This window comes from Carassius gibelio, chromosome A19 (assembly GCF_023724105.1).
Source record: "Carassius gibelio isolate Cgi1373 ecotype wild population from Czech Republic chromosome A19, carGib1.2-hapl.c, whole genome shotgun sequence".
In the NCBI taxonomy this organism is placed as follows: domain Eukaryota; kingdom Metazoa; phylum Chordata; class Actinopteri; order Cypriniformes; family Cyprinidae; genus Carassius; species Carassius gibelio.
This window is the reverse complement of record NC_068389.1, coordinates 1,431,272-1,444,368: the sequence shown is the minus strand read 5'-3', so window position 1 is coordinate 1,444,368 and position 13,097 is coordinate 1,431,272. Positions and strand designations below refer to the sequence as shown.

The 13,097-nt window shown below is 39.1% G+C and overlaps 14 pseudogenes; all 14 read right to left on the bottom strand.

Moving 5' to 3' along the window:
* Window positions 1–663: 663 nt before the first annotated feature.
* LOC127937251 (uncharacterized) lies at window positions 664–782 on the bottom strand (annotated as a pseudogene).
* Window positions 783–1,284: 502 nt separating this feature from the next.
* Window positions 1,285–1,403, bottom strand: LOC127937388 (uncharacterized; annotated as a pseudogene).
* Window positions 1,404–2,319: 916 nt separating this feature from the next.
* Window positions 2,320–2,438, bottom strand: LOC127937310 (uncharacterized; annotated as a pseudogene).
* A 785-nt stretch (window positions 2,439–3,223) lies between these two features.
* On the bottom strand, window positions 3,224–3,342 carry LOC127936927 (uncharacterized; annotated as a pseudogene).
* A 920-nt stretch (window positions 3,343–4,262) lies between these two features.
* LOC127936208 (uncharacterized) lies at window positions 4,263–4,381 on the bottom strand (annotated as a pseudogene).
* A 923-nt stretch (window positions 4,382–5,304) lies between these two features.
* On the bottom strand, window positions 5,305–5,423 carry LOC127937387 (uncharacterized; annotated as a pseudogene).
* Window positions 5,424–6,339: 916 nt separating this feature from the next.
* Window positions 6,340–6,458, bottom strand: LOC127937309 (uncharacterized; annotated as a pseudogene).
* A 784-nt stretch (window positions 6,459–7,242) lies between these two features.
* On the bottom strand, window positions 7,243–7,361 carry LOC127937075 (uncharacterized; annotated as a pseudogene).
* A 919-nt stretch (window positions 7,362–8,280) lies between these two features.
* Window positions 8,281–8,399, bottom strand: LOC127936207 (uncharacterized; annotated as a pseudogene).
* Window positions 8,400–9,320: 921 nt separating this feature from the next.
* LOC127936206 (uncharacterized) lies at window positions 9,321–9,439 on the bottom strand (annotated as a pseudogene).
* A 642-nt stretch (window positions 9,440–10,081) lies between these two features.
* On the bottom strand, window positions 10,082–10,200 carry LOC127936381 (uncharacterized; annotated as a pseudogene).
* Window positions 10,201–10,703: 503 nt separating this feature from the next.
* Window positions 10,704–10,822, bottom strand: LOC127937530 (uncharacterized; annotated as a pseudogene).
* Window positions 10,823–11,335: 513 nt separating this feature from the next.
* LOC127937250 (uncharacterized) lies at window positions 11,336–11,454 on the bottom strand (annotated as a pseudogene).
* A 925-nt stretch (window positions 11,455–12,379) lies between these two features.
* LOC127936558 (uncharacterized) lies at window positions 12,380–12,498 on the bottom strand (annotated as a pseudogene).
* Window positions 12,499–13,097: the final 599 nt, after the last annotated feature.

Below are 13,097 nucleotides of genomic sequence, written 5' to 3'. Positions count from 1 at the left end.
AGTCTCCCATCCATGTACTAACCTGGCCCAAACCTGCTTATATTCAGAGATCGGGCACTGACTCTATTTTTTGCCAAATTTATTATATACTAAGTGAAAAAATTCCAAAAGCTTAAAGCACCTGGTATTCCTTGGCGGTCTCTCATCCAAGTACTAACCAGATCTAAACCTGCTAAGATTCAGAGATCGGGCATTGACTCTTTTTTTTTTTTTTTGCCAGATTATTATATAATTCGTGAAAAATATCCAAAAATTTAAAGCACCTGGTATTCCCAGGCAGTCTCCCATCCATGTACTAACCTGGCGCAAACCTGCTTATATTCAGAGATCGGGCATTGACTCTATTTTTTGCCAAATTTATTATATACTAAGTGAAAAAATTCCAAAAGCTTAAAGCACCTGGTATTCCTTGGCGGTCTCTCATCCAAGTACTAACTAGACCTAAACCTGCTAAAATTCAGTGATCGGGCATTGACTCTTTTTTTTTTTTGCAAGATTATTATATAATTCGTGAAAAATATCCAAACATTTAAAGCACCTGGTATTCCCAGGCAGTCTCCCATCCATGTACTAACCTGGCGCAAACCTGCTTATATTCAGAGATCGGGCATTGACTCTATTTTTGGGCAAAATTATTATATACTAAGTGAAAAATTTCAAAAAACCTTAGAGTACCTGGTATTCCCAGGCGGTCTCCCATCCAGGCACTAACCAGGCCCAAACCTGCTTAGCTTACGAGATCAGACAAGATCGGGCATAGCCAGGCTGGTATGGCCATAAGCGAAGACTGCTGCAAAGAGAAGGCTATTTAAAGATCAGCCAATCTACTCGCCAGTACATTATAAAAGTAGGAAAGAAACCCCAAAAGCTTAAAGCACCTGGTATTCCTAGGCGGTCTCTCATCCAAGTACTAACCTGGCCCAAACCTGCTTATATTCAGAGATCGGGCATTGACTCTATTTTTTGGCAAATTTATTATATACTAAGTGAAAAAATTCCAAAAGCTTAAAGCACCTGGTATTCCTTGGCGGTCTCTCATCCAAGTAATAACCAGACCTAAACCTGCTAAGATTCAGAGATCGGGCATTGACTCTTTTTCTTTTTTTTTTTGCAAGATTATTATATAATTCGTGAAAAATATCCAAACATTTAAAAGCACCTGGTATTCCCAGGCAGTCTCCCATCCATGTACTAACCTGGCGCAAACCTGCTTATATTCAGAGATCGGGCATTGACTCTATTTTTGGGCAAAATTATTATATACTAAGTGAAAAATTTCAAAAATCCTTAGAGTACCTGGTATTCCCAGGCGGTCTCCCATCCAGGCACTAACCAGGCCCAAACCTGCTTAGCTTACGAGATCAGACAAGATCGGGCATAGCCAGGCTGGTATGGCCATAAGCGAAGACTGCTGCAAAGAGAAGGCTATTTAAAGATCAGCCAATCTACTCGCCAGTACATTATAAAAGTAGGAAAGAAAACCCAAAAGCTTAAAGCACCTGGTATTCCTAGGCGGTCTCTCATCCAAGTACTAACCAGACCTAAACCTGCTAAGATTCAGAGATCGGGCATTGACTCTATTTTTTTTTTTTTTTGCAAGATTATTATATAATTTGTGAAAAATATCCAAAAATTTAAAGCACCTGGTATTCCCAGGCAGTCTCCCATCCATGTACTAACCTGGCCCAAACCTGCTTATATTCAGAGATCGGGCACTGACTCTATTTTTTGCCAAATTTATTATATACTAAGTGAAAAAATTCCAAAAGCTTAAAGCACCTGGTATTGCTTGGCGGTCTCTCATCCAAGTACTAACCAGATCTAAACCTGCTAACATTCAGAGATCGGGCATTGACTCTTTTTTTTTTTTTTTTTTTGCCAGATTATTATATAATTCGTGAAAAATATCCAAAAATTTAAAGCACCTGGTATTCCCAGGCAGTCTCCCATCCATGTACTAACCTGGCGCAAACCTGCTTATATTCAGAGATCGGGCATTGACTATTTTTTGCCAAATTTATTATATACTAAGTGAAAAAATTCCAAAAGCTTAAAGCACCTGGTATTCCTTGGCGGTCTCTCATCCAAGTACTAACTAGACCTAAACCTGCTAAAATTCAGAGATCGGGCATTGACTCTTTTTTTTGCAAGATTATTATATAATTCGTGAAAAATATCCAAACATTTAAAGCACCTGGTATTCCCAGGCAGTCTCCCATCCATGTACTAACCTGGCGCAAACCTGCTTATATTCAGAGATCGGGCATTGACTCTATTTTTTGGCAAAACTATTATATACTAAGTGAAAAATTTCAAAAAAGCTTAGAGTACCTGGTATTCCCAGGCGGTCTCCCATCCAGGCACTAACCAGGCCCAAACCTGCTTAGCTTACGAGATCAGACAAGATCGGTCATAGCCAGGCTGGTATGGCCATAAGCGAAGACTGCTGCAAAGACAAGGCTATTTAAAGATCAGCCAATCTACTCGCCAGTACATTATAAAAGAAGGAAAGAAACCCCAAAAGCTTAAAGCACCTGGTATTCCTAGGCGGTCTCTCATCCAAGTACTAACCTGGCCCAAACCTGCTTATATTCAGAGATCGGGCATTGACTCTATTTTTTGCCAAATTTATTATATACTAAGTGAAAAAATTCCAAAAGCTTAAAGCACCTGGTATTCCTTGGCAGTCTATCATTCAATTACTAACCAGACCTTAACCTGCTAAGATTCAGAGATCGGGCATTGACTTCTTCTTTTTTTTTTTTTTTTTTTGCAAGATTATTATATAATTCGTGAAAAATATCCAAAAATTTAAAGCACCTGGTATTCCCAGGCAGTCTCCCATCCATGTACTAACCTGGCCCAAACCTGCTTATATTCAGAGATCGGGCATTGACTCTATTTTTGGCCAAATTTATTATATAGTAAGTGAAAAAATTCCAAAAGCTTAAAGCACCTGGTATTCCTTGGCGGTCTCTCATCCAAGTACTAACCAGACCTAAACCTGCTAAGATTCAGAGATCGGGCATTGACTCTTTTTTTTTTTTTTTGCAAGATTATTATATAATTCGTGAAAAATATCCAAACATTTAAAGCACCTGGTATTCCCAGGCAGTCTCCCATCCATGTACTAACCTGGCGCAAACCTGCTTATATTCAGAGATCGGGCATTGACTCTATTTTTTGGCAAAATTATTATATACTAAGTGAAAAATTTCAAAAAAGCTTACAGTACCTGGCATTCCCAGGCGGTCTCCCATCCAGGCACTAACCAGGCCCAAACCTGCTTAGCTTACGAGATCAGACAAGATCAGGCATAGCCAGGCTGGTATGGCCACAAGCGAAGACTGCTGCAAAGAGAAGGCTATTTAAAGATCAGCCAATCTACTCGCCAGTACATTATAAAAGTAGGAAAGAAACCCCAAAAGCTTAAAGCACCTGGTATTCCTAGGCGGTCTCTCATCCAAGTACTAACCAGACCTAAACCTGCTAAGATTCAGAGATCGGGCATTGACTCTATTTTTTTTTTTTTGCAAGATTATTATATAATTTGTGAAAAATATCCAAAAATTTAAAGCACCTGGTATTCCCAGGCAGTCTCCCATCCATGTACTAACCTGGCCCAAACCTGCTTATATTCAGAGATCGGGCACTGACTCTATTTTTTGCCAAATTTATTATATACTAAGTGAAAAAATTCCAAAAGCTTAAAGCACCTGGTATTCCTTGGCGGTCTCTCATCCAAGTACTAACCAGATCTAAACCTGCTAAGATTCAGAGATCGGGCATTGACTCTTTTTTTTTTTTTTTGCCAGATTATTATATAATTCGTGAAAAATATCCAAAAATTTAAAGCACCTGGTATTCCCAGGCAGTCTCCCATCCATGTACTAACCTGGCGCAAACCTGCTTATATTCAGAGATCGGGCATTGACTCTATTTTTTGCCAAATTTATTATATACTAAGTGAAAAAATTCCAAAAGCTTAAAGCACCTGGTATTCCTTGGCGGTCTCTCATCCAAGTACTAACCAGACCTAAACCTGCTAAGATTCAGAGATCGGGCATTGACTCTTTTTTTTTTTTTTTTGCAAGATTATTATATAATTCGTGAAAAATATCCAAACATTTAAAGCACCTGGTATTCCCAGGCAGTCTCCCATCCATGTACTAACCTGGCGCAAACCTGCTTATATTCAGAGATCGGGCATTGACTCTATTTTTTGGCAAAATGATTATATACTAAGTGAAAAATTTCAAAAAAGCTTACAGTACCTGGCATTCCCAGGCGGTCTCCCATCCAGGCACTAACCAGGCCCAAACCTGCTTAGCTTACGAGATCAGACAAGATCGGGCATAGCCAGGCTGGTATGGCCATAAGCGAAGACTGCTGCAAAGAGAAGGCTATTTAAAGATCAGCCAATCTACTCGCCAGTACATTATAAAAGTAGGAAAGAAACCCCAAAAGCTTAAAGCACCTGGTATTCCTAGGCGGTCTCTCATCCAAGTACTAACCAGACCTAAACCTGCTAAGATTCAGAGATCGGGCATTGACTCTATTTTTTTTTTTTTTTTTTGCAAGATTATTATATAATTTGTGAAAAATATCCAAAAATTTAAAGCACCTGGTATTCCCAGGCAGTCTCCCATCCATGTACTAACCTGGCCCAAACCTGCTTATATTCAGAGATCGGGCACTGACTCTATTTTTTGCCAAATTTATTATATACTAAGTGAAAAAATTCCAAAAGCTTAAAGCACCTGGTATTCCTTGGCGGTCTCTCATCCAAGTACTAACCAGATCTAAACCTGCTAAGATTCAGAGATCGGGCATTGACTCTTTTTTTTTTTTTGCCAGATTATTATATAATTCGTGAAAAATATCCAAAAATTTAAAGCACCTGGTATTCCCAGGCAGTCTCCCATCCATGTACTAACCTGGCGCAAACCTGCTTATATTCAGAGATCGGGCATTGACTCTATTTTTTGCCAAATTTATTATATACTAAGTGAAAAAATTCCAAAAGCTTAAAGCACCTGGTATTCCTTGGCGGTCTCTCATCCAAGTACTAACCAGACCTAAACCTGCTAAGATTCAGAGATCGGGCATTGACTCTTTTTTTTTTTTTTTTGCAAGATTATTATATAATTCGTGAAAAATATCCAAACATTTAAAGCACCTGGTATTCCCAGGCAGTCTCCCATCCATGTACTAACCTGGCGCAAACCTGCTTATATTCAGAGATCGGGCATTGACTCTATTTTTGGGCAAAATTATTATATACTAAGTGAAAAATTTCAAAAATCCTTAGAGTACCTGGTATTCCCAGGCGGTCTCCCATCCAGGCACTAACCAGGCCCAAACCTGCTTAGCTTACGAGATCAGACAAGATCGGGCATAGCCAGGCTGGTATGGCCATAAGCGAAGACTGCTGCAAAGAGAAGGCTATTTAAAGATCAGCCAATCTACTCGCCAGTACATTATAAAAGTAGGAAAGAAAACCCAAAAGCTTAAAGCACCTGGTATTCCTAGGCGGTCTCTCATCCAAGTACTAACCAGACCTAAACCTGCTAAGATTCAGAGATCGGGCATTGACTCTATTTTTTTTTTTTTTTGCAAGATTATTATATAATTTGTGAAAAATATCCAAAAATTTAAAGCACCTGGTATTCCCAGGCAGTCTCCCATCCATGTACTAACCTGGCCCAAACCTGCTTATATTCAGAGATCGGGCACTGACTCTATTTTTTGCCAAATTTATTATATACTAAGTGAAAAAATTCCAAAAGCTTAAAGCACCTGGTATTGCTTGGCGGTCTCTCATCCAAGTACTAACCAGATCTAAACCTGCTAACATTCAGAGATCGGGCATTGACTCTTTTTTTTTTTTTTTTTTTGCCAGATTATTATATAATTCGTGAAAAATATCCAAAAATTTAAAGCACCTGGTATTCCCAGGCAGTCTCCCATCCATGTACTAACCTGGCGCAAACCTGCTTATATTCAGAGATCGGGCATTGACTATTTTTTGCCAAATTTATTATATACTAAGTGAAAAAATTCCAAAAGCTTAAAGCACCTGGTATTCCTTGGCGGTCTCTCATCCAAGTACTAACTAGACCTAAACCTGCTAAAATTCAGAGATCGGGCATTGACTCTTTTTTTTGCAAGATTATTATATAATTCGTGAAAAATATCCAAACATTTAAAGCACCTGGTATTCCCAGGCAGTCTCCCATCCATGTACTAACCTGGCGCAAACCTGCTTATATTCAGAGATCGGGCATTGACTCTATTTTTTGGCAAAACTATTATATACTAAGTGAAAAATTTCAAAAAAGCTTAGAGTACCTGGTATTCCCAGGCGGTCTCCCATCCAGGCACTAACCAGGCCCAAACCTGCTTAGCTTACGAGATCAGACAAGATCGGTCATAGCCAGGCTGGTATGGCCATAAGCGAAGACTGCTGCAAAGAGAAGGCTATTTAAAGATCAGCCAATCTACTCGCCAGTACATTATAAAAGAAGGAAAGAAACCCCAAAAGCTTAAAGCACCTGGTATTCCTAGGCGGTCTCTCATCCAAGTACTAACCTGGCCCAAACCTGCTTATATTCAGAGATCGGGCATTGACTCTATTTTTTGCCAAATTTATTATATACTAAGTGAAAAAATTCCAAAAGCTTAAAGCACCTGGTATTCCTTGGCAGTCTATCATTCAATTACTAACCAGACCTTAACCTGCTAAGATTCAGAGATCGGGCATTGACTTCTTCTTTTTTTTTTTTTTTTTTGCAAGATTATTATATAATTCGTGAAAAATATCCAAAAATTTAAAGCACCTGGTATTCCCAGGCAGTCTCCCATCCATGTACTAACCTGGCCCAAACCTGCTTATATTCAGAGATCGGGCATTGACTCTATTTTTGGCCAAATTTATTATATAGTAAGTGAAAAAATTCCAAAAGCTTAAAGCACCTGGTATTCCTTGGCGGTCTCTCATCCAAGTACTAACCAGACCTAAACCTGCTAAGATTCAGAGATCGGGCATTGACTCTTTTTTTTTTTTTTTGCAAGATTATTATATAATTCGTGAAAAATATCCAAACATTTAAAGCACCTGGTATTCCCAGGCAGTCTCCCATCCATGTACTAACCTGGCGCAAACCTGCTTATATTCAGAGATCGGGCATTGACTCTATTTTTTGGCAAAATTATTATATACTAAGTGAAAAATTTCAAAAAAGCTTACAATACCTGGCATTCCCAGGCGGTCTCCCATCCAGGCACTAACCAGGCCCAAACCTGCTTAGCTTACGAGATCAGACAAGATCAGGCATAGCCAGGCTGGTATGGCCATAAGCGAAGACTGCTGCAAAGAGAAGGCTATTTAAAGATCAGCCAATCTACTCGCCAGTACATTATAAAAGTAGGAAAGAAACCCCAAAAGCTTAAAGCACCTGGTATTCCTAGGCGGTCTCTCATCCAAGTACTAACCAGACCTAAACCTGCTAAGATTCAGAGATCGGGCATTGACTCTATTTTTTTTTTTTGCAAGATTATTATATAATTTGTGAAAAATATCCAAAAATTTAAAGCACCTGGTATTCCCAGGCAGTCTCCCATCCATGTACTAACCTGGCCCAAACCTGCTTATATTCAGAGATCGGGCACTGACTCTATTTTTTGCCAAATTTATTATATACTAAGTGAAAAAATTCCAAAAGCTTAAAGCACCTGGTATTCCTTGGCGGTCTCTCATCCAAGTACTAACCAGATCTAAACCTGCTAAGATTCAGAGATCGGGCATTGACTCTTTTTTTTTTTTTTTGCCAGATTATTATATAATTCATGAAAAATATCCAAAAATTTAAAGCACCTGGTATTCCCAGGCAGTCTCCCATCCATGTACTAACCTGGCGCAAACCTGCTTATATTCAGAGATCGGGCATTGACTCTATTTTTTGCCAAATTTATTATATACTAAGTGAAAAAATTCCAAAAGCTTAAAGCACCTGGTATTCCTTGGCGGTCTCTCATCCAAGTACTAACCAGACCTAAACCTGCTAAGATTCAGAGATCGGGCATTGACTCTTTTTTTTTTTTTTTTGCAAGATTATTATATAATTCGTGAAAAATATCCAAACATTTAAAGCACCTGGTATTCCCAGGCAGTCTCCCATCCATGTACTAACCTGGCGCAAACCTGCTTATATTCAGAGATCGGGCATTGACTCTATTTTTTGGCAAAATTATTATATACTAAGTGAAAAATTTCAAAAAAGCTTACAGTACCTGGCATTCCCAGGCGGTCTCCCATCCAGGCACTAACCAGGCCCAAACCTGCTTAGCTTACGAGATCAGACAAGATCGGGCATAGCCAGGCTGGTATGGCCATAAGCGAAGACTGCTGCAAAGAGAAGGCTATTTAAAGATCAGCCAATCTACTCGCCAGTACATTATAAAAGTAGGAAAGAAACCCCAAAAGCTTAAAGCACCTGGTATTCCTAGGCGGTCTCTCATCCAAGTACTAACCAGACCTAAACCTGCTAAGATTCAGAGATCGGGCATTGACTCTATTTTTTTTTTTTTTTTTGCAAGATTATTATATAATTTGTGAAAAATATCCAAAAATTTAAAGCACCTGGTATTCCCAGGCAGTCTCCCATCCATGTACTAACCTGGCCCAAACCTGCTTATATTCAGAGATCGGGCACTGACTCTATTTTTTGCCAAATTTATTATATACTAAGTGAAAAAATTCCAAAAGCTTAAAGCACCTGGTATTCCTTGGCGGTCTCTCATCCAAGTACTAACCAGATCTAAACCTGCTAAGATTCAGAGATCGGGCATTGACTCTTTTTTTTTTTTTGCCAGATTATTATATAATTCGTGAAAAATATCCAAAAATTTAAAGCACCTGGTATTCCCAGGCAGTCTCCCATCCATGTACTAACCTGGCGCAAACCTGCTTATATTCAGAGATCGGGCATTGACTCTATTTTTTGCCAAATTTATTATATACTAAGTGAAAAAATTCCAAAAGCTTAAAGCACCTGGTATTCCTTGGCGGTCTCTCATCCAAGTACTAACTAGACCTAAACCTGCTAAAATTCAGTGATCGGGCATTGACTCTTTTTTTTTTTTTTGCAAGATTATTATATAATTCGTGAAAAATATCCAAACATTTAAAGCACCTGGTATTCCCAGGCAGTCTCCCATCCATGTACTAACCTGGCGCAAACCTGCTTATATTCAGAGATCGGGCATTGACTCTAATTTTTTGGCAAAATTATTATATACTAAGTGAAAAATTTCAAAAAAGCTTACAGTACCTGGCATTCCCAGGCGGTCTCCCATCCAGGCACTAACCAGGCCCAAACCTGCTTAGCTTACGAGATCAGACAAGATCGGGCATAGCCAGGCTGGTATGGCCATAAGCGAAGACTGCTGCAAAGAGAAGGCTATTTAAAGATCAGCCAATCTACTCGCCAGTACATTATAAAAGTAGGAAAGAAACCCCAAAAGCTTAAAGCACCTGGTATTCCTAGGCGGTCTCTCATCCAAGTACTAACCAGACCTAAACCTGCTAAGATTCAGAGATCGGGCATTGACTCTATTTTTTTTTTTTTTTGCAAGATTATTATATAATTTGTGAAAAATATCCAAAAATTTAAAGCACCTGGTATTCCCAGGCAGTCTCCCATCCATGTACTAACCTGGCCCAAACCTGCTTATATTCAGAGATCGGGCATTGACTCTATTTTTTGCCAAATTTATTATATACTAAGTGAAAAAATTCCAAAAGCTTAAAGCACCTGGTATTCCTTGGCGGTCTCTCATCCAAGTACTAACTAGACCTAAACCTGCTAAAATTCAGTGATCGGGCATTGACTCTTTTTTTTTTTTTGCAAGATTATTATATAATTCGTGAAAAATATCCAAACATTTAAAGCACCTGGTATTCCCAGGCAGTCTCCCATCCATGTACTAACCTGGCGCAAACCTGCTTATATTCAGAGATCGGGCATTGACTCTAATTTTTTGGCAAAATTATTATATACTAAGTGAAAAATTTCAAAAAAGCTTACAGTACCTGGCATTCCCAGGTGGTCTCCCATCCAGGCACTAACCAGGCCCAAACCTGCTTAGCTTACGAGATCAGACAAGATCAGGCATAGCCAGGCTGGTATGGCCATAAGCGAAGACTGCTGCAAAGAGAAGGCTATTTAAAGATCAGCCAATCTACTCGCCAGTACATTATAAAAGTAGGAAAGAAACCCCAAAAGCTTAAAGCACCTGGTATTCCTAGGCGGTCTCTCATCCAAGTACTAACCTGGCCCAAACCTGCTTATATTCAGAGATCGGGCATTGACTCTATTTTTTGGCAAATTTATTATATACTAAGTGAAAAAATTCCAAAAGCTTAAAGCACCTGGTATTCCTTGGCGGTCTCTCATCCAAGTACTAACCAGACCTAAACCTGCTAAGATTCAGAGATCGGGCATTGACTCTTTTTTTTTTTTTTTTTTTGCAAGATTATTATATAATTCGTGAAAAATATCCAAACATTTAAAGCACCTGGTATTCCCAGGCAGTCTCCCGTCCATGTACTAACCTGGCGCAAACCTGCTTATATTCAGAGATCGGGCATTGACTCTATTTTTTGGCAAAATTATTATATACTAAGTGAAAAATTTCAAAAAACCTTAGAGTACCTGGTATTCCCAGTCGGTCTCCCATCCAGGCACTAACCAGGCCCAAACCTGCTTAGCTTACGAGATCAGACAAGATCGGGCATAGCCAGGCTGGTATGGCCATAAGCGAAGACTGCTGCAAAGAGAAGGCTATTTAAAGATCAGCCAATCTACTCGCCAGTACATTATAAAAGTAGGAAAGAAACCCCAAAAGCTTAAAGCACCTGGTATTCCTAGGCGGTCTCTCATCCAAGTACTAACCTGGCCCAAACCTGCTTATATTCAGAGATCGGGCATTGACTCTATTTTTTGGCAAATTTATTATATACTAAGTGAAAAAATTCCAAAAGCTTAAAGCACCTGGTATTCCTTGGCGGTCTCTCATCCAAGTACTAACCAGACCTAAACCTGCTAAGATTCAGAGATCGGGCATTGACTCTTTTTTTTTTTTTTTTTTTTTTTTTTTTGCAAGATTATTATATAATTCGTGAAAAATATCCAAACATTTAAAAGCACCTGGTATTCCCAGGCAGTCTCCCATCCATGTACTAACCTGGCGCAAACCTGCTTATATTCAGAGATCGGGCATTGACTCTATTTTTGGGCAAAATTATTATATACTAAGTGAAAAATTTCAAAAAACCTTAGAGTACCTGGTATTCCCAGGCGGTCTCCCATCCAGGCACTAACCAGGCCCAAACCTGCTTAGCTTACGAGATCAGACAAGATCGGGCATAGCCAGGCTGGTATGGCCATAAGCGAAGACTGCTGCAAAGAGAAGGCTATTTAAAGATCAGCCAATCTACTCGCCAGTACATTATAAAAGTAGGAAAGAAACCCCAAAAGCTTAAAGCACCTGGTATTCCTAGGCGGTCTCTCATCCAAGTACTAACCAGACCTAAACCTGCTAAGATTCAGAGATCGGGCATTGACTCTATTTTTTTTTTTTTTTTTGCAAGATTATTATATAATTTGTGAAAAATATCCAAAAATTTAAAGCACCTGGTATTCCCAGGCAGTCTCCCATCCATGTACTAACCTGGCCCAAACCTGCTTATATTCAGAGATCGGGCACTGACTCTATTTTTTGCCAAATTTATTATATACTAAGTGAAAAAATTCCAAAAGCTTAAAGCACCTGGTATTGCTTGGCGGTCTCTCATCCAAGTACTAACCAGATCTAAACCTGCTAACATTCAGAGATCGGGCATTGACTCTTTTTTTTTTTTTTTTTTGCCAGATTATTATATAATTCGTGAAAAATATCCAAAAATTTAAAGCACCTGGTATTCCCAGGCAGTCTCCCATCCATGTACTAACCTGGCGCAAACCTGCTTATATTCAGAGATCGGGCATTGACTCTATTTTTTGCCAAATTTATTATATACTAAGTGAAAAAATTCCAAAAGCTTAAAGCACCTGGTATTCCTTGGCGGTCTCTCATCCAAGTACTAACTAGACCTAAACCTGCTAAAATTCAGAGATCGGGCATTGACTCTTTTTTTTTTTTTTGCAAGATTATTATATAATTCGTGAAAAATATCCAAACATTTAAAGCACCTGGTATTCCCAGGCAGTCTCCCATCCATGTACTAACCTGGCGCAAACCTGCTTATATTCAGAGATCGGGCATTGACTCTATTTTTTGGCAAAATTATTATATACTAAGTGAAAAATTTCAAAAAAGCTTAGAGTACCTGGTATTCCCAGGCGGTCTCCCATCCAGGCACTAACCAGGCCCAAACCTGCTTAGCTTACGAGATCAGACAAGATCGGGCATAGCCAGGCTGGTATGGCCATAAGCGAAGACTGCTGCAAAGAGAAGGCTATTTAAAGATCAGCCAATCTACTCGCCAGTACATTATAAAAGAAGGAAAGAAACCCCAAAAGCTTAAAGCACCTGGTATTCCTAGGCGGTCTCTCATCCAAGTACTAACCTGGCCCAAACCTGCTTATATTCAGAGATCGGGCATTGACTCTATTTTTTTTTTTTTTTTGCAAGATTATTATATAATTTGTGAAAAATATCCAAAAATTTAAAGCACCTGGTATTCCCAGGCAGTCTCCCATCCATGTACTAACCTGGCCCAAACCTGCTTATATTCAGAGATCGGGCACTGACTCTATTTTTTGCCAAATTTATTATATACTAAGTGAAAAAATTCCAAAAGCTTAAAGCACCTGGTATTGCTTGGCGGTCTCTCATCCAAGTACTAACCAGATCTAAACCTGCTAACATTCAGAGATCGGGCATTGACTCTTTTTTTTTTTGCCAGATTATTATATAATTCGTGAAAAATATCCAAAAATTTAAAGCACCTGGTATTCCCAGGCAGTCTCCCATCCATGTACTAACCTGGCGCAAACCTGCTTATATTCAGAGATCGGGCATTGACTCTATTT